At 25.4% G+C, this 6821-nt stretch overlaps 1 protein-coding gene across 1 annotated transcript in view; it reads left to right on the plus strand.

The window, feature by feature from the left end:
• LOC107885874 overlaps positions 1-6821 on the plus strand; it is a 15951-nt gene that overhangs the window by 7141 nt on the left and 1989 nt on the right. The gene's annotated exons all lie outside the window — the stretch shown is intronic.

Below are 6821 nucleotides of genomic sequence, written 5' to 3' on the forward strand. Positions count from 1 at the left end.
AGAAGTACCTTAATTTTTGTCAGTGCGACGGCTATTTCACGTCCATAAATTGGTTTTGAATATTTCGATATAGACATTATATGACTTGTGCATGTTCGTGCGTGCGACCACAAACCAGATAAGAAATAACAATATATTGTAAATTGATGCGGTCCGTGGGTGATGGTAGGGGAGTATACACACACTAATGATCATTTACTACACACACTAAGACGATCAGTAATCGCAGAAACGAAATAATTGCCTAAACACAACTCCTTAAAAATGACACATTTGCAGGGGCCTTAAGATTCGGATTGTCTACTTTTGGTCTCCTATAGTACCGACTTTATTCAATTATTTCACCAGAAACTAATCTCAGTGTTAAAATTTAAAGCAGTTTTACTTTTACTGCTACAAAAGTTGATGACACACAGACACAAATTAAATTTAATACATTCATTGTTCCGATCAGAATTTTAAATATTTTTCGATTGTATTCTTACATTCTCTGATATATATATTTTGCCCTTGTTTATTATATTAATTTAATAAGACACAGGAACTCGAGTACTCTCACATGTCAATTGTTATGTTCACTAATGTATCATGACTATTATGACTCCCGAGATAAGAAAATAATACAATTGCCCATGTAATTATTAACATTGGAAATTGGTCTACATTAAATATATTTTAAGATTAGATATAGAATAACGTGTATAAATAATATAAGACTATATTTTAAAACCTATATTAATGTGTTATATTGCTCTGGTTTCAGAAATTTAATTTTAAAAATAGTTTCAATTTACATATCTTATTTTATATTTATGCAATAGGTGTTAGGTAGGTATTTACCATTTCGTTTTTTTTTTTTGACTTTTGTAATTTTTCAAAAATTTATTTTAAACTTATCAGCTCAAAAAAATTACAAAAAAAAAATAAAATCTATGTTCAAAATTATATTTACATAATAATAATATACGTAACATTTTATATACCTTATGTTTATTGTAAGTGGGAATTACTAATTCCATTTTTGTACATGATAAATGTATTATTAATCAAAAAATAAACGTACATATAAATATTATACAATAAATATACATTTTACTTAAATCAGTAAATTTGTATTATATGGCTACATACCACATAATATTATTGAAATATTTACATAATAGTTGGAACACGATTCCAAAACATTGGTTTATTTTAAGATCTATAAAATCTATAATAATTATATATATATATATATATATAAAAAAATACAAACAAAAAAAACCTATGTCATTTCTGCATTCCCAAACCGTTCATCTGATTGTGATGAAATTTGGTATACAGAGATAGATTAGATCTCGGGAAAGGAGATAGGTTATTACATTTATAAAATATATTATTTTGGCATGAAGATTTTTGACATTTGAACAATAATTAATAGGTACACTTAAATAAAATTTAAATGTAAATTTCCATTACGACCGGGATCGGACTGGCGTCGAAAAGCCCAGTCTGCGATCTGATCCAAGCACACTTATTAAGGGGACGTTACAGTGACATTTGTTGTCTCTGCCTTACAAGTGCGTAACATAACAACTTTTACGCTCAGAAAATCACGTTTAGCTCCGTTCGTTTAAAACATATTTTGCATATAATTACATACATATCCTTAAAATCTTCATAATTTAAATTATTTATATTTTAAAAATGTGTTCTATATTTATTTCCGTTAGTTTAAAAATTAGAGCGAATGGAGCTGTTATAAAATGTAAAGGTAAGACTATTATCTATACAATGACATACGTTTTTTATTATATTTTAATTTTAAAGCGAGTTATGAGTATTTAAAAATTGTAGACTGTTTGAACATATAACTCGCTTTAAAATTAAAATATAAAAACATCCTATATCATTGCCTAGATAATAATGTTACCTTTAAATTTTATAAGATGTAATTTCGCTATAATTTTTAAAATAAGGCAGGTAAAAATGTTCGGCTTCTCTATTTTTGTAATTAAATAAGATAGGCAAGAATTATATGGAATAAAAAAAACATGTATTATTATGATAAACATTTTAGATAAAAGTTTAAAATCTTATACACATTCTAAATAATACATATTGTATATTAAAGGTACTACCTATACAGTTATGATATATAAATAAAATAATTTATAATAATTTGTTTTACCTTAACAAATATGAAACAATTCCTAAATAATATGATAATAATCATTTAAATGTAAATAATTAAAAAACTTAAGCAGATTACAATTCAATTCAACAACAGCTTTGAAAGTTCATCAAAACTCTTTCCAATTATATCAATTACACAATAACAATGTTTCCATTGTTTCTTGGGAAATAGGTGATCTGAATTTTTGTTTTATATTTTTTATTTTTGAAAAGGTTCTTTCACAATACGTAACTTCGGAACACAGAAACGTTAATAAAAATTGATAAGCATAATATATTATGTTAAAACAACCAGACTAGCATTTCATTAAAATTAATAATTATTAGTGCGATCTGTGTTTTATTATATTAATAATATAATTTTATTTATTACTACTAACTTAATGACTGCTGCCCGACAGTGTTACCCATAGATAATTGTATTCAGTTCGATATTTTAAGAAACTTTATTAAAAAGAATGTCACTAATTATAGCATCAGATGTGTTGTTGACGAATAGTTTATAGTAAGAGATAGTAGGTATTAAATTATTAGTGGGAACCATCAAATAATTTAATGAATAGTATTGAATTTAAGTCACTAATTATATAACGCCCATTCGTTTATTTTTAGATATCTTATAGTACCTAATGGATGTTAGTGAATAATGTGTTGATTCATAAATTATTTTATTCGATTTGATTATTCGTATAAATTGATAACAAATCGCTCGAACACTAATTTTAAACATATATAATATATATTATTATATATACCTACCTAAATAGTGTTAGCTATTTGGATTATTATTATTATTTATTATTATACGGATGAACTTTATCGGCTATTCATATAATTTATTTATCAATACTACTAAATAATTCATTCAGATAATAATTTTAAAAATCTATGACTAAATAATGTTAGATACTGGTAATATTATAATTATTATACAAATTAATTATACCTATAGTTTTCATATAAAGTCAGGTTAGGTTAGATTAGGTTACTGAGCCTTTTAATGCCAGTCCAACTTTGGTCGTAATGGAAATTGTATTTAAGTGTACCTATTATTTGTTGTTAAAATGTCAAAAATCTTCATGCCAATATAATATAATATTTTATAAATGTAGCGAGATCTAATTTATATACCTAGGTTATTTTTTGTTTGTCTTTTATGTATATTAGATTGTATAGATTCTTAAAATTCACCAATGTTTTGAATCGTGTACCAATTATTATGTAAAATGTTAATAATATTATATGATATGTAACCATATCATACAAATTTATTGATTTAATTAAAATGTATAATACAATTATTGTATGATATTTATATGTACGTTTATTTATTGATATACATTATGTACAAAAATGGAATTAGTGATTCCCACTTAGTATAATATATACAATAAGTAGATTTACTGCTAGGACTATATTCTATCCAAGGAAAAGAAGTATACCACTCGAAATTTTCTTCCTAAATGCCGTGGAAATATTATGTTATTTGGTTGATATGGCCCAAACCCACTTGAAAATAAAATTAAAGAAATTGTACTTTTTTTTACCAAGATCTCGATTAAGATATTCATTTTTCCAGATAAATATATATAATTAATATTAAAATAAATTTTAACAAATACCATACATAATTATTAATTTTACCATGAGTATAAAAATGAGTGAATATTGATTATTTTGTACAACATTTAAAATTATAATTATTTTAATATTTGTTTCATGTTTTGTGATTTCATGTACATATTAGTCAAAAATCAACACTTATATCATTGGTTTAAAGATTTAAATTGTATGCAATATTTACTAAAAGAGTATTTGTAGTTTGATTTGATTTTTATGTACCTAAATGACTAGATACAGCATTCTGAATTTGATTTATGTCCTCAGTATTTGGCAAAATATCCTAAAATTATCAATGAAATGAATACAAACATGATTTAAAAACATATTTATCACTTTTTTATTACACAAATTAACCAAAACATTTACTACCTATTGTTTAATGTTTATATTTAACGTATTTAACTATTTTCACTTTTAATTGAGATAGACGTATTTAACAAAATATCCTTAAATATTTAATGATATTAAATTAATATAAATATAATTTCAATAAATTGTATATGAATACTACATAATATATGATATGAAATTCAATATTCATTATATTTACGATTTTTTTATCTTTTTCCTGGGGAATGGAGGATTTCTTTAGATAAGCCAAAATTTTTCTCAGCATTTGAATTAGTATTTTTTCTAATAAGAAGGTACAACAATTAGTACAAAGAAAATACAAAAAATATATACCAAAATAAATTTAGTTTGCTCAATAATATAATATAACCTTAATAATTAATTTAAAAATTAACTTACAGATCAAATATAAATTGTAGTTTTAACATAATATAAATCAGTTATATATTTCAAGGGCTACTTTAAACTTGATGCATACTAAATACTAAACAATACTAATAATACTAAACAATTATATGAATTTAAAGAAAAAATAGACTTAGATATTTTTACAGTAAATGTATCCGTTATAGCAAGCTGTCGAAACACTTTTAATTTTGATTCGTTCACGGATAAGAAATAAATACAAGTGTCAAAAATAAATACCAAAATAAATTTAGTTTGCTCAATAATATAATATACCATTAATAAATAAGTAAAGTGTCAAAAATAAATGCATGTATAAAACAAACAAATAATAATTTTGAACTATGAAACACGATTTTACTATCAGCTGTTATTGAGACTATGCCGATCACAATAAAATATAAATATACATATTGCCATAATAATATAAAACGGTTTAACAAAACTACAAATAAATTTGGATATAATATTATGATTCCAGAGCTTCAAAACAAAGTTAAACATTGGTTCTTAAAATATACTCTTGCGACCCTATGATATTTTCAGCGATACCCAGTTTACGCCAGTGTATATATATATATAATATAATATATATATATATGTTACTGTGAAAGCCCGCAATTGGTGAGTGCTGACAATCACCTAGTGAATGTCAACATACACCTTCTAAATTGGCGATTGTTGACAAATTAAAATAATATTAACATGTACTAGTGGATGTTGACATTTACATTAGGATTTCGGTCAATGTTGATACACGACACGGTTTTGGTTAATGTTGGCATAGGTTACGTATTAATATTATAGTATAGTGCAGACTCTCCAACCTACAGACCACGGGCTGAATCCGGCCCGCTAAGGGTTTTTAACTGGCCCTCCAAGCTAATTAATGTTTTGGAAAATTTTTTCATTGTTTTTAATTTATTGAATTAATATTAAATAAAATTAATTCATTAGTTTTTTCTTTTGATGTTATTTGTAACAGCTTATAATACCTATTTATAGTGCATATTCGTAATATATACCAATTACTGATAGATACAATATAACAATATGTTTTTAAGGCTTAAAGGTTAAAATAGTTTTGTTGAGTTTATGTAAGTACTTGTAATGTTAAGTTTAGAATAAAATAAAACATTTTAGGGGTGGTGTGGGGTGCTAGGCCTCCCAAAAGTCTGTCCAACCTAGAAACCAATCGTAATCCTAATAATTTAGCCCAATTTACGCGACTGCCACTTATAATAAATACAAGGTACGAGTTTACACTGTTAATAAAAGCGCAATTAAACTACAAACTATTGACGCAAGTACACCCAAATCAAAAATCATAATCATATTTATTCACCTATAATATTATTGAATAACAAAAAAATGGGCGTCGTTCATAACCGCAAACTTTCAAAAACAGGTCGTCGTTCAAAACCGCACACTTTCTTATTTTAATAAGTATATGTCCACCAAATTAAATCGTTCAATACCGCACACATTGATATATATCAATAACGTTTACATTTATCTTAAATAACATTATCGTTATTAGTACCTACCGCACACCAGTTAATCATATTTAATTAAGATCACAAAATAATAAAAATAAAACTTTCGGGATTATACACAGATTGCTATACCTATATACACGTTTAAGAAATAAAATAATATACTATTATGGTTTTATTTTCCAAATATTAGTACCTAATAAGTTAACGACATTTAGTGTGATCGCGACTATATTCGACTTCACGTACATATTTTATAGTAATTTTACATTTAATAATTTGACATCGAATTCGAATAATGGATCACGTGATACAAGTGTACACAAACAATAAATGTGCGCAATCAATAATTTACCAAAAGTATTCATATCGAATTTTTCGTACTAATAAAAATTCCGGGGACTTAGTTTGGCGTTGCAATAATAAGTTATGTAGTGTTATGGTGACGACAAATTCAAATGTAAATGTATTCATCAAACAGAATAAAAGTAAACATCACCATGAAACAAATGAAATTAACCCAGAATTAAAAGAAATTCGATGTGCCGTTAAACATAAATAGAAATTGGATTTAAACGAAAAACCTTTAAAAATTATAAGGAAAGAATTATGTACGTCTTCAGTGAGTGCAGATAATATTGATGCTATGAGACAGTCTATGTATCGTGAAAGACGAAAATGTCTACCCCCTGTGCCTGTGTCACTCTCAGATGCTCTTAATAAGATAAAGGAATCAAACATCACACTAAATAATGGTGAACAATTTGTGTT

This window comes from Acyrthosiphon pisum, chromosome X, assembly GCF_005508785.2.
Source record: "Acyrthosiphon pisum isolate AL4f chromosome X, pea_aphid_22Mar2018_4r6ur, whole genome shotgun sequence".
Taxonomy (NCBI): Eukaryota; Metazoa; Arthropoda; class Insecta; order Hemiptera; family Aphididae; genus Acyrthosiphon; species Acyrthosiphon pisum.